The sequence below is a fragment of the Sinocyclocheilus grahami genome, unplaced genomic scaffold (genome assembly GCF_001515645.1).
Source record: "Sinocyclocheilus grahami isolate Dianchi unplaced genomic scaffold, SAMN03320097.WGS_v1.1 scaffold302.1, whole genome shotgun sequence".
Taxonomy (NCBI): domain Eukaryota; kingdom Metazoa; phylum Chordata; class Actinopteri; order Cypriniformes; family Cyprinidae; genus Sinocyclocheilus; species Sinocyclocheilus grahami.
In genome coordinates, this window is record NW_015505481.1 from 2,476,403 (window position 1) to 2,501,927 (window position 25,525).

The window sequence follows — 25,525 nt, forward strand, 5'->3', positions numbered from 1 at the left end:
TTTATTAGTGCTTATAAAGCACATATTCTGCATGACCATATTCTACATCTCTAATCCTACCTAATACCTAAACTTAACAACTACCTTACTAACTATTAATAAGCAGCAAATTAGGAGTTTATTGAGGCAAAAGCCATAGTTAATGGTTTGTTCATAGCAAGAATTGGACCTTAAAAATAAAGTGTGACCATGCAAATTTCAAAAATTAGGCAAATACAATTTCTGCTATAAAGCAGCTGGCAATGTTGCAAAATTCATGAATTATGGATAAATTCAATTATTATTCAGCTTAATTCAGTTCAGCTTTTTTTTCTAATCCGATAGTGTCAATGCCATCAAATCAATGATATTACTGAATATCAAGTGTCTTAGACCACAACCAAAGCAATAGTGAAAATATTTGCAAATTTCATTAAGGTTCTTCTGATAACTGTTTTATCTATTTGTAACAATGGGCAAAAACTTTTCCGTTAACACATTCATAAAACTTCATTCAAAATTTAAATAAGGTCTGAATTGCTGAAAGCCACATTAGCTGTGACTTAGATAAACATTATTGTTTGTCATTAAGAGTTCCCTGTCTTGTTTTGGGTTGTTGACAGGCAAAGATTACACTGTGACATTCCTGCTGATTTGGCGTATTAGCCATCTGGCATGCCCTCCTCCTGAAGACACACACGTTTGCACTGGTGGCACCAAACCCACAGCGATCCATCTCCCCCGTGTCCATTTAGTGCACAGCTGAAAATGATGCCCGTTGACTAATGGTGTGCGTGCCTTCCTTTAGTTAGCACTAATAACCCCCTGATTGATTGGCTCCCTGCTGAATGTCTAATGACATCATTAGAAATATTCCAACTTTTCACTGTTGTTTTTTCTGTACTTCTTCACAGGGGTTATCTGGTCACGTTGCCGCAAAAGCAGACAGTGCATACATATGTCACTGTTGGTAAACATGTTGCACAGTGTATGAATGGCACTCACACTAGTGAGAAGCACTTCGTGTTGACTACATGCAGTTTTTATGTAATGCAAATAAAATGAATAAATGTACAACTTGATGATTTGTTCAGTATGTTACTTTAATTGCAATGCAAGCAACAAATTGTGAAAAAATCAGGTTTTTTAAATGTTTTTGTAAATCTTACACTCATGACCCCAACCACCAGCTGCATAAAGAGCAGCGAGTATACAATTACAGTCAACAATTGCCATGGCAACATGCAATGAAAGAAAGAAAGAAATAAAGAAAGAAAGAGCACCAATAATTTAAACCATTCTGAAAACTGTGCGCTTCAGTGGTATGAGACAGGTTTTCTGGGAAAATCCAAGGCGTTTATAACTCAAGTTAAATCAAATATATTGTCATTCATCTCATTACAGGGCAAGTTTTGGGAAAAAGGAAATGCACAGGAGTATTTTACCACAACGTCAATCATTCCAAGCTATTACCGCCATCTGATTAGGTGCTGACTTGCAGCGCTACATGCCCTTTTGTTAACCCTGAGGTCCAGTCTCATTCTGCTAAACACCACTAGGATACATAATTTCAATATATTTCTGGAGCTTTCAAATTATTGCATTAATGCTGCACTCAAAGAATAAGTGTGATTGAATAGGAGTTGACACATGTCTCACAGTACGAATGAGAGTTGATAATGAGAACAGTATTTTGCCATGTTACATTTAAATGCTTATGGTAATTGTGCATTGGATTTCTCAGGCAAGTATAAGGCATTGCATTTCTGTATATTGTGCTCTGTGAATATCATGTGGCAAATATGAATATATTTAAGCAGTTTATTGTTGTTAAATAACCCTGTAACTTTAGCCTTAGTCCAAGCACCTTGGCTTGAAATTTTGTTTAGCTGTGTGTGCATGAGGCAATTTGAGCTTTGCTATCACCTTGTTAGTGCTCCCTACTGGCATCACACACACACTTAAATATTTGCCATGTGCACATGCCCTAGGAGACCAAAGAGGTTTTTGTGTTGCAGGTGCAAAGTAAATAACATAAATGACCTGCTGCCCAGAAGAAACAAGAAAACCAACATGTTGTCCTTCTTAAAAAGCTGTGCAACTAGAATCTTAATTGCCAATTGAATAGGCATGGATTTGAATGACTAATGGCAGATGTGTGAGCATGCAACAGTGGACTGAAAGTCAAAATCACTGCTATTAGGCAAGGATAAATAAGGAACAAGCCTTTATAGACCAGACAAATTGACGAAGTACAATGAAATCTCGAAGGATCTTTGCTATTGATGTTAATGGTTAGGTTAAATGGGGGACTGGCCAAGAATAAGGATTTAAAATTTGAGCAGGTGTTTCCAAATAATGAATGTCCTTCTACCGTATGCATGCAGAAACTTTAAATGGTACAGATGTGCATAGTGCAAAAAGTTACCACAAGCACTAGAACTGCAGTCAAGCTCATATAAAGAGCCGTTTGTGTAATTACAATTCCTCATTTCCTCATATGTCAGATGTTTAGTGCATACAGTATATCTTTTATTTTTTCCACACAGTTTCAAATGTGCAGATAGAGACACATTACGTGTATAGACTTTGAACTGGTATTTAAAGCAAAGTTCACCTAAAAACATCAATTCTGTCTCATGTCATTTCAAATCAGTGTGACTTTCTTTCTTCATGGTACATATAAAGGCATCTTTACACAGCCAAGTTAAGGCTTCTCAGTGCCTGCTCAAAATTCTGTGTAAAGACACAATGCCACATAATAGCCAGACTAAATTATGGTTTGAACCACCTCAGCCCCTACTATCAAAATATACAGTACAGTTGTAATTACAGTCTGTGTAAAGAAACTTCTGTACCACCTTTGCATTATAACTTTGGTATTAGACACATTTTTCCCCCAAAAAAAATAAAATAAAAAAATATCTTATTTTTTATTCCGCATAACAAATTCATAGGCTAGAGTATTGGAATGACATGACGGTGAATAAATAATGACTGAAATTTCCTTTTTTGGACTTAATGGTCTCCGTTATAGATCTGCAATTGCGTTGGTGATCATTAAGAGTCATTCAGTACTGAAATACAGTTTGGCCAGTGGCCAAATGTTTTCTCTTAGTCAGTACTAACCTCTGACTGTAATTAAGCTCACCCTTTATGTTCTGCGTGTGTTTGCTGTTGACTCCGATGAGATGAGATGTCTGATCTTTACAGACCATAGATTTCTTGTTTATCAGGGCTGCTAGTTTATAAATGTGCAGTGCTGGTGTTTGGTGTTTCCAGCCCATCCCTGAATCTATAGGGGAGCATGTGTATAATGTTTTCTGAAGTTGTTTTCTGAGTTTCATTTTGCGAATGCAAATCTTTGAGAAAAGTGGCTACAGTACATGGCTCAGATTGAGCTGTTTATAGTATATATTTACCATCTAACCTCTATATTTTGTGGTGACTGCCCATTTAATGTGCCTTGGCTCTCAGGAGGATGTAGTTTTGTGCTGGCGCTGGCGGTGCCTTACTCTGCAGTGATTAGTCACAGCTGAGTGTGTGTGTTTGAGGGGAATAAATAACCCAGTTGGTGATTCAGGTCACGTCAGAATCACTCTTTACAAAAACACACGCACATTCTGAGCAGCACCAAGGCTTGGTAGACAGTGCTGGTTACCAAAACATCTGACCAAAGGAAACTTTCAGGCAATTGTATTGGTTCCAGAGAGGCAATGATACCAGATTGTGCACAAAAAGTGTGAATTTAAGCATCTTTAAACACTCTCCCACACATTTTATGTAACACTGAGCTGTCTGTTTTCTTCATCAAAAGGTGTCATGCTTTTTTTCCCACATGGGTTATGAGTTATGTCACTGAACACAGATGTTTTTGTGAGGCGGTAATGAGAGAACCGGACTGAAACATTCAGGCGGTTTCAGGGAGAGAGACTGAGGAAAAGAGAATGGGAGGAAGAGGAAAGGAAAACGATCACACTGCAGAAATTCTGTAATGATTTTATTGCTTTTCTGAAAACAGGAAGCAGCTGAATGTGAAATGTGCCACTTGCTCAGTGATTTGAAAAGGTCAGAGATGTTGGAAGCTTGCTGCTGTGTGTGCAGATAGATTAAGCAACTTTTCTCTCCTGACCTTTCAGTATTGGAAAGGAATAATCTTCCAATCACAGTAGGCTGCCCAACACCAATAACATTTTATTATTGTAAGAAATCTCACTTCAGAAATCTCCTCAAGTAAAGACCTGAAAAGAAAACTCATCCAAGTTCAACACATTTTCCTTATTTATTTATTTATTTATTGGTCAAAAGGTATAAATAATAGTAAATCTATTCAGAATTTTATTAAATGTCACCAGGAGTTCTATCTAAAACGCTTAACCTTAAGATGTGTGTGCCATTTCACTGCTTGGCCCTGCAGTTTCTGCAGCTATATTTATGTGTCTTTTTGTAAGACAGAGCCTGTTGAATGAATAGATGCACATGTAATGGAAAGATGAACAGACAGGCAGTTAAAAATTAAGATGTCAAGAAACAAAAGTTTTATCAGCATCTGGAGTGAGACTGAGAATCACATTTATTTTTGTAGTCACTTTAAGTGCCTTTCCCCCTTTGTGTCTCCGAGGCCTGATAACATAGTCGGAGAGGCTCCGGTAAATCATTGCTAATAATTTGTGTGGCACCTCTTTGCTCCCTGGTGGAGCTGGTCTGGGAGAACACAAGCAGGCAGAGCTGTAAAGAGCCCTGGGAGTGGCTGAGATTACAAGCCTGCAGATGAGTCAGAGAGCAGTGCCAATGGCACTCTAACACTTCCAACCCTTCTGAGATTCATCCTGCGTGATTGCTGTTTTCATTGTTTGCTTTCTTGAGGTAGGACTATATACTATGTCTTTTTGCCCAGACTTGAAAAACCTGACCTTAAAAATAGATGGCGATAACAGCTGCATTATTTCTTTTTATTGAAAAAAAAAGAAAATAAAAACTACATTTGCCATACGTTTCTCAAGAGATGATTCCAGACTCATAATGTAGTGGTACAATCGGAGATGAACATTTTAGTTTGATGCTGAAGGTCCCCACCGTGACACGAGTCCCCATGAGTCTGTGTGTAGTCAGGTTTAAGTCGCCACCAGGATAGATAAACCTGTACACACTCACACTCACACACACACACACACACACACACACATTATTTAAAAAAAATCATTAATATTGTTACAAGATTTCTACAAATAAATGCTGTCCTTTCGAACTTTCTGTTCAAATGCATCAGTTTTCACCAAAAAAAATTTTTTTTTAAATAAATAAACACCACAACTCAAATAAATGCAACCCTCCTGAGCATAAGATAAAAATAAAATAAAATGAAATTGACACCAAACTTTTGAACGGTAGTGCATGTCACAAACAAGTTAAACTTTTTTCTCTTCAACAATTCGTTTTAGATTTAAATTGGACTCCAAATTAAAGGTTCAAATTGCTGTTATTTTATATATGTATTTATTTAGATTTTTTTACTTCCTGTGTATATAAAAGGGCATTTGAAACCATGCTTGTCCTTGAAAGTCTTGAGACTTGACTTGAATTCTACATCAGACACTTGTAAACATATCTGGATACAGTTCTGTTCCTAAAATGTCACTTTTGTGGTTAGGGTTAAAGTAAGATATAAAAAGAAGTGTTTTACAGACACTTCTATCCAAACTGACGTATTACAGGAACAACCTGGAGAAACCTGTAAGTGCCTTGCTCAGCAGCACAGTTACAGCTTTTTGTTCCTTGCTGGGATTAAACCAGTAAAATTATTGCTATTATCCCTAAGCATGAACTATTATGCCACAACTTTATATATCTTATATCTTTATAGCCAACGGTTTCTCTACAGTTAGAGTGCTTCATTAGTCCTAACTGATATATAGCTGTTTTAACAGCTCAACAATAGCCAGGAAGATATCATACTATTGAGGAGTGAAATTCGAATAAAACAGACTTAGTCAAATAATATTTTGGCTGCTTTATTAAAGCAGTTTTTCTCCAAGAAATGTCATATTACAAAAACAGGAACACAAACTAGTCACAAAATGTTTTTCTATAAAAAAATAACCAGGATGGTTCTAGTGGTTCTAGTTGTGCTGCAAACAACAATCTCTAGCTGAAAAAATGATTTTATTATAGATGATGCACTTTATGATATTTTTCCACTGGCAGGGCACCAGGCAGGCAGTGATTGCAATAGATTGAAAAGTTGTCATATAGTATGTTTGCTGCCTGCTCTGCTTCCATCCACCAGCAAGATCACAAAGCACCCATGACATTTTAGGTGACATATTCACACGTCCTCTAGCTGGCCCACATACTTGATTGAAGACACTTTTTCCTTGCCAGCTTCTTGTATCAGTCCAGAACCACACAGTTGTCTTGGTCATGTGACATCTGTGGTGGTGCCACAAGGGCAGCAGTTGGCCAAATGAGTGGTGTTCTTTCTAATGAAGTTTTCTCTGCACTGACGATGTGTAGTGATGATTTGAATCTGTAGTGTGACTAAATGAGCAATGCTTGTTTTCTATCACCACACTGTAAAAAATGACTGGATTTACCAACTACAGTTTGGTAGGATCCAGCCTCTTATGAAGATGACCACAACACCTGTGAAGAGAAGATGACAACCCCTGCAAGAACTTAAGATGATGCCCACTCTGAATCAGTATAAAACCTGTCAAATTGTACTCATATTGTGATCATTATAATCACATAATTTAATAATTTCTTTAATGTGTTAATTTTTTCTGCTTAAATAAATGCATGGCGTTAACTGACATCATGACTTGTATTAACTTAGAACTGTATATTTATGCCACATGGACGTTAAACAGTCACCTCTGATAACAGATCACTCCTAATTGTAATTTAGAAACATTGATATTCTGTAAAGCTGCTTCGAAACAATATGTACTGAGAAAAGTGCTTAATAAATTTGAATTGAATTGAAAGACTTTAAAAATGCCACAATAAATCCTGTAGATTAGTTAACGATAAATTCCCTTACTGTACAGGGTGAAAAACTGTAATAATTCTAATGGGGACATTTAATGTAATTTTGGAAGTGTTTTATAATCTTATAATTCTTATAATAATCTTATAATTCATTTTACATAATTTGACATTCACAGAATTTCCTTTGGGAATTCACTTTCATTGAGTTTTATTTTATTTTATTTTATTTTATTTTTCTGTTATCTATGATATCTTATGTTGTTAAATTAATGTGTTTTTTGGTGGTTATGAGTGTATAACACAGGTACTAAACAGATTTTAGTAAGTAGGTTGGTTCTTTTGCTGTCTTATTTATTTATTTTTTTAGGGAAATTTTGGCAATGACAGCAGTAGTTTTTACTGTAAATTTCAAAAAATTTTGTCTGCTCTGCTTTAGTCGAATCCAAAATGTGCACTTTGACGCTCATGATTGCATAGATTGTGTCTTCCTCCTAGCTTTCATTAAATTGTTGTTATCCGTTTTGTCGTTCACTCCCTTTGAACTTTAACTCTTCTGTTGTCCTCAGCTTTCAGCCATTCATTTTGTTCCTCTATTAGTTGCCCATAGTCCGTTATCTCAGCTCACCCCCTCTAGTCCTCTCCCCCTCTCTAATCTCTTCTTTAATGAGTTCATTTTCAGTGGCTTTACAGCAAGACAGACTGCTGTGGCTCACACAGTGTTGAACAGAGCCAATAAGCTTCACTCTGTCTTTATGTACTATATATTGCAGCATGTCACAGATAGTCATAACATCGTGTGTGGATGTAAATGTGTGGATGTAGTCTTTAATGATATTAAAACAAGTCAAGTCAAGTCAAGTCACCTCAATTTATATAGCGCTTTTAACAATACAGATTGTGTCAAAGCAACTGAACAGCATTAATTAGGAAAATAGTGTGTCAATAATGCAAAATGACAATAGTAAAACACTCATTTTTCAGTTAAAGACAGTTCATCATTGAATTCAGCGATGCCATCATCCAGCTCAGTTCAGTTTAAATAATATCTTTGCAATCATGTCAACGATATCGCTGGAAATGAAGTGTCCCCAACTAAGCAAGCCAGAGGCGACAGCGGCAAGAAACCAAAACTCCGGCGGTGACAGAATGGAGAAAAAACCTTGGGAGAAACCAGGCTCAGTCGGGGGGCCAGTTCTCCTCTGACCAGACGAAACCAGCAGTTCAATTCCAGGCTGCAGCAATGTCACATTGTGCAGAGGACTCATCTCATCAAAAAACCCTTATGTAAAACGACTTGCCAGGGCGATGAAGCATTCCTACTAACTCAGTTGAAACAAATATGAGTAGCTGTCAGTCGTGATCAACCTTAATTCTTGTAGCCGATGTGTTAAATCATTAAGCTGCTTTTTAAGGGAAAAAAATAATGTGTTAAAGCATTGGGTTCAGCAATTTGTGTGCATGACACTCAATTGGATGTGCACATAAAAGGCAGATTACTTTAGCAGAGCTTACTCATCTGTAAATCTGCAATATTCTTTTTTTTTTTTAAATAACAGCTTTATTTACAGTTTGTCAAACCTTGTATGCAGATTACATATGCAAGATGGCAACAAGTACTTTCTTATAAGTGATAATTTGAATAATTAGGGGTTCAAGCACATAGTGCTCAGGAAATGTCATACCCCTTACCATAGTTCCTTACCATAGCCACCTGCCAGCGTCAGTGTAAATATTGCATCAAAATCAAATCAATTTGAGCACGATTTAAACCCGGATGATTGTAACCACTCTAAGTTTGTCTGCCTTGGGAAAGCTAGTGTGTCTCCGACAAAGTGATAACACTCGTTGCCTTCTCTAGTGCAGCTCAACCAGGTCTCGTCCCATTCGTCCATATTTGTGATATCACAAATCCCGGAAAATATGCGTTGTTGTCCAAACAAGTCTTTCGTTGTAGTTTTTAAAAAGTGATTTCTGTTAAATAAAATATCTCCTTTTTAATTGGACTTTGAACTTTGTAACTTCGCAGATCTTTTTTTATACTCAAACAGCAACATTACAGACTAACTAAAGTTGAAAAAGTGAAAAAGCATAATAGGACCCCTTTAAACTCAAAACCAATAAAATCACTGCAGTACAACTCTTTAGAATCTCTAGGTCAATAATTATCAAAAAATGTTGAACATTTGCATTTGGACAGCTACAACAGGGCCATTTAATAATATGGCCTTGATATAGTGTACCCAAAACCCTATAAATCCTAAATGAAAGCTCTAAACTTCATGAAAGTTGAACACGTGTCATATGATTGTAGGCAAGCATGCAAAATGCCAAATTTATGGGGCTCAGACATTGGTTGCCTTTATAATAGTTAAAGAGGTGAAAAACAATATTTAAATGGCAAAATCCATGGAATTGCCATTTTAACCACTAGATGGCAGCAGGAGACCATTAATTGGCTCATTCTGCTCACTAATACAGCTCTATTTACAGGTCTGCCATTTGTATTCATGTCTAAAAATTATAAAGTCACTATGATAACATTCAATATCATATTTTGTCAAACTTTACCACTTCATTTACCTGGAGGAATCACATTTTGCAATTATGCCACATTATGATTACAGTGAGACCTGAAAATTGCATTATAAAGAGAGGACTTGCAGTAAGTATTTTGTTACCTATCATTTACTTTAAATCTCTATATCTTCAACAAAATGTGTTTGCATGTGTAAGTATGCTTATTTTGTATTAAGTATTATACTTAAGCACTTTCATTTTAGGTTGAGTATGTGTGTGTTGCAATATTCTTCATCATGGATGTGTTGTAATGTCTGTCCAAAATTTCAGGTTGGCCTAAGCCAGTGGTTCTCAAACCTGTCCTGGAGTACCCCCAGTCCTGAACATTTTGTATGTCTCCCTCATCTATCACACCTGATTCAACTCATCAGCGCATTAGTGGAGACTGCAAGAGCTGAAGTGGGTGTGTCAGATAGAGGGAGACATACAAAATGTGCAGTGCTGGGGGTACTTCATGGAAAGGTTTGAGAACCATTGGCCTAAGCCATAACAGCTTAGATGCAATAAAGGCCTTAAAGTGCTTGAACCACGGTAATTGCTGCTTGCAGCTATATTTCAAATTATTTATTCAAAACACTGATCAATTCAGATGCAAAATTAGTAAGTCCTTGAATCAATGATTAATTCACTCAACCGATTTGTTTGGGAACTAAACAAGTAATCGAAGCATTCATTCAGTCAGTTTGTTCAAGAATGAAACAGACGTCTTGAGTGAGTCATTGAATCATTCCTTCCACCGATTCATTCAATAATTAATTTAATGACTCACTCATAAAGATTCAGATAGACATGTTGGTTGTTTACGCAACCTGTCTTCATGTCATTCATTCATTCAGTCGATCATTCAAAATGATTTATTCAAGAACAAAATGTGAATGTCTTTATATATGAATGAATCATTTACAGAACTGATACATTCAGGAACAAAACAATATGTTATTAGTGAGTAACAGAATCATTCACTCAACCAATTAATTCAAAAACATGAATTTGTTCTGGAACAGAACACTGCTGTGTTTTGCTTGGAGATGCATGACTTCTTGTACTGTGGATTTATTTATCTATTTGTTTTCTCTATTTAGCCGAGATACAATTATTAAAATATCCGGATATTCTAAATCTAAATATTGAGAAAATATGTTCAAATTAAGTCCTTAGCAATGCATATTACTAATCAAAAATTAAGATTTATTTTGTTTAAGTTACAAAATATCTTCATTGAACATGATCTTTACTTAATATATTAATGATTTGTTTTTTAATTTTGACCCCTACAGTGTTGGCTATTGCTACAAATATACCCTTGCAATTTAAGACTTGTTTTGTGGTCCAGGGTCACATTTTCACTGGAGGAGCACAAATGCACAAAATAACCGGCAACATTTTGTCTAAAATGTTAGTTACTCTATTAACTTGTTTATTGAACTGTTGTATAAAGCAGTAGTTTGTTTATCAGCACTACCTTGTCTGACACCAGTTAGTCCATCATCTTTTCTCAACGATAAATGTGAACATGGCCATGTGTGTTTCCCATCAAACCAGTTTTATAATACTTGAAACATAACTGTAAGATTTAGCAGTGTGAATTAGTCTGAATGTAAGGTGAATATCTGCCTGCTGCTCTCTAATCAGCACAGTGAACATGCACTGACTGAGATGGCCACCTCTCCTTTTAAAGTCAGCTGCATGTGCTTCCAGGTGATTAGCACCTCACACACACATACACTTCACATCATGGTGACTACTTGCTGCTTTCTAATTTGGTCTTGATGGACAGCCACACCTCCTTCCATCACTCCCTGTATCTCCTTTCTCTTATATTGTCCTGTGCAAACAACCCACTCAATAGTATCTGAGCATTGTCTACTAGATGAGTGTGGATTACATTGAGAGTATGCGCTATTTCGATCCCCCTCTCTATCCCCTCCTGCACAAACACTATTCATTTCCTTTCCTGTCTGATGAGGCATGCCCCTTCCATTAATTTCAATATTCTGCTGCTTTTAAAGCAGTAGGTCTGTGATCTGGGGTAAAGCCATTTCTCACATCAGACACGTTTGGCGACGCCTTGATAAAAAAACTCATTGAGCAGACTGAGGCCATTGATTACCAGTGCTATTGAAGTCATCTTTATTCAGAACACTGTCTTATTGATCACCTTGACAAAATGCATCCCTTCTTTTTTGAGCATTGACCAATTTGGCTGGCGTTTAAGCAGAGCTTTGTGCATCATTTCAGTTTTTCCTGAAATTCTGAGATTTTCATAGACTTGTCTTGGTAAATTGAGTGACGGCTGAAATAATCTCAATCATGCCTTATTCTAGAGTGAATTGTATGCAAATTAGGGAGGAGAAATCTGTAGAGAAATGGCTGTACAAGCTCTTCTCCCTTGATTTATCACAGCAAATGAGGAGCTCCTCAAATCATGCATATTGGTGCTTCTGTGCACGTTAACACCTAATAGTACAGCTCTTTTTGCATTGTTTTTTTATATGCCTAGTCCTTACGGTTTACAGTAATACCCCCATTGTGCAAATACTCCTACACAGCATTACCAAACTTTTTCAAAATTATTATTTTTTTAAATCACAAGCGTTTCCATGTCTTTTACTCCACTATATAGCTTGCTCTGCGTAGCCAATTGACTGCTATCTGCCATTTCAGTCAGAGCCTGCACTATGCATATAGTATTCCACAGAAGCGTCCGTTGATAGTGGGAAAAGAACACTAATGACACAGTTTGGCGAGGTTGTGTGTTTCTGCTCGTTTATTTCAAGAATGGCTTTGTTGTTTGTAATAATGCTGCTTCATAACGGGCTTCAAACAGTTAGCAAATCCCTTTTGTACTGATTTCTGACACTTTCAGGAATCTAGGATAGATCAGATTGTCAGGTTATCCCCATGTCTGTTTATGTCTGTGCATGTCTATGCATGAGGCTGCAGTCTTCTTGTCTCCAGACTTCTATAAATGAATGTAACATTCTAAGTGGGGAAGCTGGTGTGTCGCTGACTATGTAAATGTGATTCTGCATTGTGTAGCTTCAATGCTGAGATCACACACATGCAAAACAAGACAGGCTTGGATAATGTCATAAGAAAGAAGCAATGGCTAAGCCCAAACATTTTTATATTTGTGCATTAAAACATTATTTGCTATTGGCCGTTGGGTCATTTTGAGTTACTATTATATTTGTTTAGACAATTGGTTTCTATAGTGTTCTCATAGCCGACAGTAATATTCAGCGATGCAAGGTGATGTTTTTATTTTAATTGCATTGCAATGCATTGCATTAATTGCATTGAAAATATGCAAATATGCATATTATTTCAGTAATACTATATGCAGTAGTCCTGTTTGTTTGTAGGCAGTGACTGTGAATATGTGAACATGGCTCTCAGTAAAAAGAGACTGAACTTGTCAAGCTGAGAAGTTTATATTCATCAGCACTCTCATACACACAGGCATTTTTATCTGAGTCAGGACCTGTAAAGCGAGCACAGTGTTGCGTAAGTCGAATGTGCATCTTTGTCATAGAGTGTATTTATTTATCTGTTGATTTATTAATGTATTTCGTTTGAGGAAAGAACCTAAATGCTGGTAGACATGTAATACTGTGGCTGAATTTAGTTTTTGTTTGGTTCTAGTAGAGGGTTTGAGTGTTTGGCCCTCAGGTATCTGGTGTCAAATTCAATCCATGGTTCTTTGAATGAGGGTTGGACACTCTCATTAATGAGTTGCTGCATGGCCTCTTGCTCACTGTAGAACCCATTTTGATTTTCGGGAAAGTAGATCACACAGTGGGGCTCTGGAAGTAAAAATCCCATTTAAAATTTCCATGAAGAAAATGATTTTTTTGTGTAAAGCTTTGAAAACAGTCCTGCCATGGGCTTAGATATTTTAAACAGTAGTATATTCTTGTATAGAAGCAAGCCATACATTTAAAAAAAAAAAGTCAAGTAAAAGGTGCTTTCCAAGTAATTGTTTGAAATGGTTAAAATGTAACTGCTTAATTTTAATTAAAGGGTCAGTTCACCCAACAATTAAAATTCTGTTATTAATTACTCACCCTCATGTCGTTCCAAACCCGTAAGACCTTCGTTCATCTTCAGAACACAAATTAAGATATTTTTGATGGAATCTGAGAGCTCTCTGACCCTCCATAGACAGCAAGGATATTACCACGATCAACGCACAGAAGCATAGTAAGAACATTGGTAAAATTGTCCATGTGGTATCAGTGATTCAACCGTAATTTTACGAAGCTATGAGAATATATTTTGTGCAAAAAGAAAACAATAATAACATAATAAGTGGTAATCAGTAAAGGTAATCAGTGTTGTTTACGTTCATCATGCACGCGCTTTCTACTGAAAGTAAACAACGCTGATAACGTTGATTACGTTCTGGGGTAATCTCCAAAATGGCGGAAGACGGTAACTTGGGGAGAAGAATTGCTAAATAAATTGTTATTTTTTTCTTTGCGCACAAAAAGTATTCCTGTAGCTTGTAAAATTATGGTTGAACCCCTGATGTCACATGGACTATTTTACCAATGTCCTTGCTACATTTCTATGTGTTGTGTCATGGTTGTATCGTGGTAATATCCTTGCTGTCTATGGAGGGTCAGAGAGCTCTCAGATTCCATCAAAATATCTTAATTTGTGTTCTGAAGATGAACGAAGGTCTAACAGGTGAGTATGTTTGAAATGACATGAGGGTGAGTACTTAATGACAGAATATTCATTTTTGGGTGAACTAACCCTTTAACTTGTCTTTTTTTTCTTAATTTTTAAATATTTTTTGCTTCAAATGTCGAAATCTCTGTGCATGTTGATTTGGTTCTGATCATTATCGAAGAATATTTTGAAATGCCGATCTGTGTTGGCTATTTTTGTGATGTATAGCATGTAGTGTGACATCTTGTACACCATTGTGTTGAGATTTATGTATGTCACATACACGTAAATATGTAAGCTGTTTATTCAGGCCTTTGTGAGATGACATGCTGTGTTAAAGAACTGTACTTTCTTCCGATCTTTGTGAATTTATGCTTATGTTCTTTTGTACTCGGTTGAGTTTGTTAGCATGGTAAAATAAGAGGTCATGTTGAAGAGCTAGTTTCATGCTGAGATCATATGGGCACTCAATAAAGCATCTGCCTGAAAGAAAGCATAATAAAATCAGAATGCTGTGAAACTGAATGCCCCACATACTGGGAAAATTAATATAAGCTAAAGGATTCTTCTGTCCTTTTTATTGTACTTGTTTTATAATGAAAGGCACAATGCAGATGCAAATGTACTGGATTGTACTTGCCGAAACTGAATCAAGCAGCAGTTAATAGATGCACTGATGTCCAGGCCACTTGAATGCTCTTCGGAGGATATGAGTTCCTAGGGGAAGTGTGATGCTAACTGATAAGTAATGGCTGAAAGGCTCCAGACTGAAGTTGTAGATTGTACTCGTGATTTGAGGATGATGAAGAGAATATGAATCTTTCTGTTGGAAATGAATTCAAATGTGTTTTATGCGAGGCTGCGCACCAGTTCACCACTGGCCTTACATCAGTGCCAATTTCTTTGTTGTTTGCTAGCTGGAATTAGAATGACCTTTTATGCATAAATTCATTTTAATATTTGTTTTCTTTCTATTCTAACAATCTATTGCATCAGAGGATGAGCAGACAACTGCTAGACAGGTCCAAAACAATTTTTTACAAGACGAAGTTGCAACGATTAGTCCACTGGAGGCGAGCGTAGTGAGAACCCAAGTGCAGTTTTATTTACAAAAGTAATCCAAAATCCAAACAAAGACTTGACTTGAACAGACATGACTTTGCATGAACAGACTAGACTCACTGAAAGCAGGCTACAACATCAATACACGACAAGAAACAAAGGCAACAAGAGGGCTACCTATAGCAAACACTAAGAGTGACATGACAAGCACCAACCAATGAGAAACAAGACACATGACTAAGACAACCAATGAGAACATGAACCAACGACTTGAAGCACAGCTACAGATGGCAGTCAACGAGAGTAGCTGCTTGCAGTCGGGGGCAGATTTGAAAATGGAGCCGTCAAGCTGGACACTTTCTGCTCCCGTTAGTGACGTTCGTGCGGTGTTTGCATACTCTATCACAGATGAAGTGAATTAAATGCAATTATTTGTCAAATATACAGATGTTTCAGAAACGTTTTCATGAGCAACAGATATATACTGATTATCTACGTCTTAATACATCGCCATCTGTTCAAGAATAAAGTTCAACGTAAATATATACTATTTAAATACTAATAAAGTGGGGGAATGTATGCTTTCATCAGTGTTTTATGATAAACGTGACTCAATATAACATTGCGACTACAGTAAAAAAGCTTTTACTGTTCTAAAAACACAGATTTGTGGCTATTATTGGAATTTAAAAGGTTAGAATAAAACCGAAACACACTTGATAGTTGTCATGCGGTGAATCTGGCCAATCGTGAAATGGCTGTCGTCATCAACGCTCCTGCAGCCGCTCTGGAGAAACTGCGCCGCCTGAGTCAGCCGGCTGCTCTCGAAATGCTCTTGCGGTGCTTTGATGCCACACGTGACAGTAGGCGCGTTTCCATTACAGATTTGCGCAGAACTTTTGCGATATTTTCTGAATGTCGATAAAAAAGTATTGCGAAATGACAGCGTTTCCATTAACCAATGTTATGCAGCTAAAACGCAACCTTTTGCCTCTCGCGATAAATCATGGCAACGGATTTTGGTGGAATTTTGACGGATTTTCAATTGGCAATTTCAATTTGAAGGGTTATGGAAACGCGCCTAGTGACGCTAATTCAAGACCAGCAGATGCAACAAAGTAATCCTGGTAAGCAAGTTTCTAATTGCATCTTCCTTGTAAGAATTTATTCAACAGTTTTTGTGGGATTAAAATCTGTTTTCAGCTTTTGATGATCATTTTTCAATCGAAGTACTTAAAGTCCATGTTGTTAACAAGGTTATTTTGTTCACTGAAAAAAAAAAACAAGTTAAAAAAAAAAGATTCACAAGAACATCAAACAGATGTTTAAGGTGAGAAAGGGATTTTTCGAAGACATTATTGGCTAATTAGTGAAATGTTATAAAGAATTGATGGGATGTGTCAAATATGCAAGTGTCTTGTCAAAACAGTTTGGTATTGTGCTGTTGTGATATATTCAGTTTGTGATTAAAGAAAACACCCCATCCAACTCTTGCTCCATCTGTTGCTCTCTAAATATTTGGTGATCTGTGACTCTGTATCTGTCTGCCTAATGCAAAATATCTACATGCACTCATGTGGCAGAGACTCTGACAGGTCACTGTCTCCATCCCCACACTGTTATGCAAAGCTTTAGTAAATGATGTTTCAGTCATACTAGAAGATTCTAGCATTTTTGTTTTGTGCCAAACCTTTTTTCCAAAAAAGAAAAAAAAGCACCAAATATGTATGTAAAAGACAGAAAAAAGGTGAAAGAAAATATAAGTGTGCGCGATAGGAAGCATTGAGCACAAGTGAGCTCTTTTGGCTTTTGTTTCTACTCAAAAGCAACCCTCCTACATGCTCACACACACAGGACACCATTTTACTTTTTAACAAGCTCATGAAGAGAAACATTAGAGGGACTCTTTTGTTTCTTTTCCGCCTTGTTCAAGGAAGCAGACAGTGAAAGAAACATACAGGCGAATAAAGAGAGTTTGAGAGAGGGCGAGAGAGGGAGAGAGAGAGAGAGCAAGTAAGTAAGAAAGTGAGTGAGAGAGAGAGCTGGCACAGACTGAGCCAGGCGCTGGCTGTGTGGACACGGAGGAGTGCGGAGCGAACAGAAACGACAGAGCAGGAGGAGGAGTGAATGGATGGAGTGACCCAGGAGGAGGAGAGGAATGCTGAGCGAACAGACCGACAGAACGCGAAAGGGAAGACAAGAGTGGCGTGGGAGCAACATCAGAGCAATTAAACAGTGGAAAGACAAGCAAAGGCTCACATGCCGAGCAGCATCTGTCGCTCGCTTACACTCTCTCTCTTTCGAGCAACCGAAGAGACAGAAGTGAAGCGTCCAGACAACGATAAAGGACAAGAGGAGGCACGCAAGAGGCAGAGGGAGGAGCAAGCACACTTTGATTGACAGAGGAAAGAGGAGGGACATACAATCAATTTGAAGAATTTGATTTTCTGGGAATGGATATTTTTAGCGAAGAAAAAACTAAGGAGAAGAAGATAAAGGATGCCGTTTCAGTCTGAAAGAAGGATGGAAAAGGGAGAGAGAGCAAGAGAGTGAGATGCTGAATTCGGACCATGTCAGAACAGATTCCACATCAGCGGCATTCAGCCCTCCTGCAGGCAAGAGTCAGTGTGTGTGTGCATATGTGTCTGTGCGTGTGTGAACTAGCACGAAGTACGACCTCTGTAACACCAGACTTTTGCCCATGTGCCCCTGTAGTTGAGGACAGAGACACATAGAGATGGGAAGGCAAAAAGTCAGTAATGTATCACTGTCAAAGCTAGAGAACAAAAGGCAACAAGACAAGATGAGTGTGATCGTAGGGTTGTGGGGTCAGCTGTAGCTAGTTTTTTGGAAACCCTCCCTTCGGGGACTGAGGAAAGACAGTCTATTTCACCAACAGGTCAGCCTGCCTGGAGACTCTCTCAAATCCTTCTTTCTTGTGACTCAGCTGGCGCTGCCTCCCACTATCCATCTCTTTTTCATTACTCTCTCTTACAATCTGTCTTGAATCTATTGAATCTCTTCTCTCATTAAGATCACTTCCCATGTAACTGCCTCATTATTTCCGATTCGCTTGCCTGAACTTCAGGAGATTCTGGGAGAAGCTCAGAGGGAGATTGCAGGCTGTCCCTAAAGCCAGACTAAGTCTGGGCACCCTGACCAGATGGACTGAGGGGGGGAGTGAAAGAGAGAGCTAGAAAGAGAGAGCTAGAAAGAGAGAGGAATAAGCAAATAGCCTGGGGATTTAGCCTGAGGGGTTATAGAGAGTTGCCAGCGGGTATGAAGTCACATACTGGATTTTGGGTGCCTTAGGGAGCAGTGTGTTTGTGCATGAATGTGATTATTCAATCCAGAAATGAAGTTTGCATACATTTGACAGGATATTTAAGTGGAAGTCAAAGTAGAGTTGGGGTTGTATGCTTCAATTAAACTTTGAGGAGTCCTGCAGGTGCTACAACAGTACGTGACTCGACAGCTGGACTCTGAATGTTAGATTTGTATTCAGGAAGTCAGTGTTGTGGCTCTCTCTGTGCTCCTGGAGCCCCATGAGGGCCCCGGCCGTGGAGGCCTGGCTGGGAGATGAAGCCGTCCCCCCTGCTGCTCTAGCAGCTCTGTGGGCCCTCATGGCTCTGGAAGGCCGCTGTCTGCGCCCTGCCTCGCCCACACCGGGCCAACGCAGGGCCCGCCGTCGCCACGCCCAACCCGGAACACCACGAGATGATCTGTCCCACCTCCTAGCGCGGACTCACCTCCACGGATTGCGGCACATCTGCTCTCCGTCAAACTCTCTCAGCCGCCGGGTCTTTTGGATGCTAGCCTTCTGTACTTGTCTGGGTCTTCTGTTGTCCTGGTCCTCGAATCGGCTGCTTCACTGGCTGGCCTTCCCCACTCACACAAGAGTCCATACAGAGTGGGCGAGAGAACTGACTTTTCCCACGGTCACCATCTGCAACAATAACCCCGTACGTTTGTATCACCTCACTAAGAGCGATCTGTACTTCGCGGGTCACTGGCTCGGACTGTTGCTGGCCAACCGCACGGCCAGACCCCTGGTGCTGGACCTGCTTCAAGATGACAGACAGGCATGGTTTAGCAAGCTGTCAGATTTCCGTCTTTTCCTGCCTCCACGGCGCTTCGAGGGCACCAGCTTGGAGTTCATGGACCGACTGGGCCACCAGCTGGAGGATATGCTACTGGCCTGCAAGTACCGCGGAGAGCCCTGTGGAGCTCACAACTTCTCCACTGTGAGTCTGAACAAATGACCTCCACCTCTCTTTCTGTCCTTCTGTCTCTTTCTCTGTCACCTTTTCCCTCTAGTATTTGTCAGATTCACTGTGATTTACTCTTTCATGCAGCACATGTACAGACTCGGCTCTGACCTCTCGTTAGTTCTTGTCCTGTGTTGCCCTCTCTGTCGTGCTTCAAATATTTCACAGCACATTTTGTACACCCATATCTGAACTTTCTGAACCCAATTCATGAAGACAGTTTTTTTTGTATGAGGGAGCCTCATGTCTAATACAAGCATTTACAAACACATCAGGTGCAAGGCTAATTTTCATAATGCAATTCTGATTGAGCATAATGTGCTATTTGCATTTGCGTTGCTCATAAAGACCCTCGACCTATTTGCACAGAGATCTGGCAATGTATCAGCTGTCTAGCCTTAAGTACACACTGAGCTTTCATGCCAAGAAATAATTATATAATACTTGTCTTAACCAGAAGTGACTCGATAAGATTTTAGCGACAAGTGATTTTTCTACCCACGCCAAAGAGAAAGTGCCAAACAGTGCCAACAGTTTGCAGATGAATTCTCTTTTTGCCCACTTTTTTGCAGCTGTACAGCGCACAATGCTTACCTTTTTCATGAATATTTATTTTTTATTTATTTTTTTATAGAAACAAGTGTTGCTATAGGTCTCATTACATTGCTGTGACCAGTCTCAGACTCCTATTGTCAGTGAGCATGTCTTCCTTCTCCTCATGCTCATCCTGTTTCTGTACAGTCACTGCTGCTGCTGCTGTATTGCATGTGCTCACTCAATCCCAGACACATTTCCCTGAGAATAACAAGCACTGTTATAGACAAGTATAAGTGGAGGCTTTCAAAACAATGAAGTAATCAATTAAATTATAGTTTAGAGCTGTTTTATAATAAAAATGCAGGAAAGTGCTGTTTTGATATGCAATGAAAAATCTGATTTTATTTGTAAATAAATGTGACACACGTCGTCATGTGACACACAGCAGTCACAATTGCACTCATGTTTTTTTTTTCTTTTTATTCGAAACATTCCAAAACACATTAACTGTATCATGAAATATATAAATTCTCATCTTTATAGATTATTTTAGTTGATCTATAGTGGGCGATGGTCAAAGCAGCCTAATAATGTAAATCTATTAATTATACATAAAAACCTGTCTGTTTACTTAAGTAACAGATATGGGTGTCATGCCATAACATATTTTTAATACGACTGACTTTATATTTAATGTGAATTTAAAGGTGGGGTAAGCAATTTCTGGTAGCCAATGTTGACATTTGAAATCACCAAAACAAACACGCCCCTACCCCAAAAGGGTCTCGCCCCTATTTTGATAGCTCCACCCCACACAGACGTATGCAACCCAGGCAATGATTAGTTCTGTGGAACAAAGCATAGCTTCCTGGTCATGACGTCATCCGCCGTGACGTCCCGTTCAGCTATTGGACTGATTTCACATACGATTCAGAGCGTGGATCGCGGAAGGCGTTCCCCTAGCGTTTGTCGACGCAGCTCGAGTTCCTGAAGAGGAACTGCTGCTGCGTTCTATTTATGACATATTGGCACACATTTCAAATCATTTTCAAAGGTCGCTTTGATGCGTCCAGTGTACCAGACAGACTAGACAGACAGACAACAACTAGCTGTTGCGGCGTAGACACGGTGTTACTCACCTATCGAGAAGAAACCTCTGCGTCTGATCGCAGGCCTTCAGCTCCTTGAGTTCTCTCCAGCGCTGGAAAGCTGATCCGATATTTACACGGGTCCTGCTTCTTGCCTTATTGCCTTAAGCCTTCTTTTGTTCCGCAGACGTTTTCCTCTTTTGTTTTTTATCTGCCATCTCTATCTTTCTGTCGCTCAGCTTGGCTAATGTCCGTCCTGTGCACTAAGCGCTCTCTCCTCCACATCATGAGTAGGCACGCCCTTTACTGCTGATTGGCTACAAGTTTGTTTTGCTATTCGGCCCGAATCAGTTTTCTAAAGCGTTTTTGAAAAATCGCTTACCCCACCTTTAACATTGAAAGTTAATGTGAATAAAAACATTGTAAGTTAGGCTTCTTATCATAACACTTTCACTGTACAGAAAGAGAGCAAAGAACATTTACATTATCAAAGAACATTTTCATTGACAGTCTAGAGTTCAAGCACTCTCAAAAACTCCCATTAAAATCACTGAAGCTGTTTACACTGTGAAATTAATATCTTACTTACAGATTCATACACACATCTGCAGTTTGTTGTTTCTAACGAGAGAATTCGCCAGAAAGAGGTATTCAGACAGCGAACGAGTGAAGAAAACACAGCATTTTAGCGATGACTCATCTGAATGCCTCTGATTGGCCATTGCACTCATAAGCTCAACAGCATCGTGTGTGATTGGTTATAATGCGCAGTGCTGTAAAAACACGTCTGTCTCTGGCTTAGCGCCAGCCAGCGAACGCAGATTTGAATTTTAGCAGCTGATGATATGACGCGCTGAACGATTTAATCATGCTGGTGTGATTGTATCAAATATAGAAAATATTATACGGCTAATTTTTGTCTTTTGGAAGCTGCATTCAAAATCCACTTGGCTCAAAAATCTGAGGGGGCACGTGCCCTCTCACTTTGAATGGGCATGACGCCTCTGCTGCATCTGTAGCACAACATTACAAATTTGGCTCACAAGTTTATTTTGATAAATGATTGGATAACAAGGTCACCACATCTCAGTGGAGATGGAGTGCATGCTCTAACCACTGAACCACATCTCCAGACACAATTATGAGGTTTTAAACAAAGTTTATTGTGCATGTGACAGATTGTATAGCGGCCTATTCATTTTGAGTTTACATGTGATTAATAGGCCACTATTAAATGTTTTATAAGGAGTTGTGGGATGTTGCAGTCAGAATTGGAGTGACAGCTGTAGGATGCACTGTTGTTGTTGTTGACATTGTAAATTAACTAATGGGATGTTGTGGGACTGTGAGAAGTGTGTTTTGGAAAGATTTTTTTTTCCCTGGATGTTGTTCTGGGTTCTGTCCTCCCTCTCTCTCCTTCTTCCAGTCTCATTGTGTTGTTTGCTACTCTGTTGTTTCTCTAATTCTCTGGATGTGGTGAGAGGAGGAGCGCGGGCAGATGTTCTCTCTCAGGCTACGTTTCAACAGAGCTTCTTTCTGCATGTGTGTATTTGTGCGAGACTACTTTGCAACTCTCTCGCAATAATTCTTAATTAGGACTAGATGTCACTGAGGTGTTTTTCTCAGTGTTTAGGAATGGAACTGCAGTTTGCGAAGGATTTACAACTCATCTCCCAATAACAAAAACATAGTGCATGCATCTTATTTCAGCCCTTAAACATATGTCTTACATCTCCTAATAGTACGCTATATATAAATAGTTTGAGATGTAAAGATTAATATGTCCATGGAAATGAGTGTTTATTTATCAGTCTTTTTACCCAACAGCATATCCATGGGTATTTCGCTTAGATAGCAGTCACTGGAGGGTAAATATGCCCATTTTAAGTGTTTAGAAAGTAGAAATCCCATGTGCAATGGCTAATTTTCTTCTTCCTCATCAGCTCAGCTTTCCTCTCCATGACATTAGCTAAACATTATCCACTCATTACAAAGTGTATTAGAGACCCAGTAAGACTATCGCAGAAGCTCCAGCAGGGAAAGCTGTAATACCCAGCTCTGGGATGTTTCATATGGCTACAGTCATGCATTCCCAGATGTTACAGAAATATATCCTCAGAACACATTCTAGCTAACTTATAATAATTGCATTAAACTGAGATGTGTGCAATAATTCTCAGTAGGTTAGGAAAGGCAGTTTATTATCTCTACACATTTTAACACTATTTCTACTATTAGAAGTACTGCTACTACAAATGCTGTACTACTACTATAATTTAACTTAATGAAGTTCTACTACTAAATGTTTCACCTAGTGGGACTACAGATGGCTTTGAAATGCAGTATGATTAGTACACTTGCCAACCTTTGAGCTTGGTTAAATATATATTTATAATCTCAGTTGCTGTTGTTTTTTTCTCTTGAAAAATCTGAGTTATGAAGACATAGATTTCCATCACGGCATCCCCATGGTAACGCTGTTAGCCTGCCATGTCCATCACTTGATGGGAATGGATGAGTTTCATTAGCTCCAACACTGCGTTGATTAGTTTGGTCTGGCACTGTAATGATCCTTGAGGTTGAAACTTTCCGTCAGGGGGTCCCCCGTCTGGAACGAAAGCGAGACGCGGCGCCGCTCCTCCCGTCTGTACTCTTTTATATAGAAGGTTTTGAAATTCACAGAGAATATTTTTTGATTTTTCAGTAACATAGCCAATTTGTTTTGTTGTTTGACAGGTGTTTAGCAGAAATGTTTCATTAATTCAGTATGCTGTTATAGCTTAGGTGCTTTAGGGAAGTTGCTATGAAATGTATTACAGATTTCCAGTTGCGACTTTGGCTCTTTATTTCTGTTGGGGCGCAGTCAGTCAATTGCCAAGCTGAGGTCTATTCATATCAAGCAAAAATATTCCCATTTATAGTCAAAAATCTGTGTATGTTATTACAGATAAACTGAAGTGTAACAAAACTGTCTATGTATAAAATTAGGATTAAATCATCAATGAAGTTCATGAAAATTTGTCATTTTTACATCACTCAGAAACTATTGAGATTTGGCTGTCCATGAAAGGATTCATTGAAAGCATAGCTAATGCATTTAACTTCAAGGTTTTTGTCATATGGAGCTCTTTATCCACGTTAACATGCACATGCATATTGCAATATGAATACTAATGTGCTCATATTTGGTCAGCGTGAAGCACACATTTTTTCTTTTAAGCATTAGAAGAAATTAGCATAAATCAATATAAAGATGGGCGACAGCACTGGAACAGCCTTGTATTTAAAAAGGTTACTGGCATGCATTTCCTAATTCATTCATCATCTTTCTCTATAATTAATGACATGAATGAATTGATTAATATTAAAATGCATCAGAATTAATGGCAAGAGCGACATAAAACAACAGCATGAAAAGAATGTACATGTTTACACATTACCATTACCAATTTTACATTAATGACTGTTAATTGTTCATTGTCCCAAATCATAAGACAATTACATTATTTTAACACACCCAGACTAATGGTATGCTTGCTTTTCTCCTTTTTTTTTGTACCATAGTACATAGCTTCTGCCCAGCTAGAGATCATAATTTGTAACAGACTCAACTTGAATGACTCTCATCGGATTTGAGACTCTATGTTCTCTCCCTCTCAAATCTCCTCTTCCTCTCTACTTACCTCTTATATCATCTTGACTCTTTCCAGGACTCTTTCAATTCCATCTACTCTCGCACTCTCTTCTCCCTCGGTTCCTCTTCACCTCTTCCTCCTATTCCCACTGTACCCACTCCAGCTCTTCTCAGTCCTGCACTACATCTCAGTCTTTCTCCTGCTTTCTCTTTGTTTCTTCACTCTGGGTTTTCAAAGGTGACCCTATCTCTTTGTAAATGTCATTGTTAGATTGAAAATTTTGTATGTAAATTCCATTAAGTTAAAAAAAATGGGTCACTTTATTTTAAGTTCTAATTCTCGCCATTAGTAAACCATTAACTACAACTTTTGCCTCAATAAACTCTTTTTTGCAGCTTATTAGTTAGTAAGGTAGTTGTTAAGTTTAGGTATTGGGTAGGATTAGGGATGTAGAGTATGGTCAAGCAGAATATGTGCTTTATAAGCACTAATAAACAGCCAATATGTTATTATTAGGCATTCTAATTAGCAACTAGTTAATAGTGACAACTGGTCCCTAGGGATGGGTATTGTTAAGGTTTAACGGTATTACTACTCTTACCGATACTGCTTATCGATTCGGTTATTTTACGGTATTCTTATCGGTACTTTTTGTTTTATATATATATATATATATATATATATATATCTATGAAAAATAAAGAGCTGAAAT

The 25,525-nt window shown here is 38.4% G+C and overlaps 1 protein-coding gene and 1 long non-coding RNA gene across 2 annotated transcripts in view; both read left to right on the forward strand.

The window, feature by feature from the left end:
- LOC107601307 (uncharacterized) overlaps positions 1–759 on the forward strand; it is a 108,041-nt gene extending 107,282 nt beyond the window's left edge. Inside the window, exon 3 of the long non-coding RNA XR_001610910.1 lies at positions 603–759. This is a non-coding gene — a long non-coding RNA (uncharacterized lncRNA). The remainder of the gene's footprint in view (positions 1–602) is intronic.
- Positions 1–25,525, forward strand: part of LOC107601227 (acid-sensing ion channel 2-like) — a 376,228-nt gene that overhangs the window by 259,599 nt on the left and 91,104 nt on the right. The window lies entirely within an intron of this gene.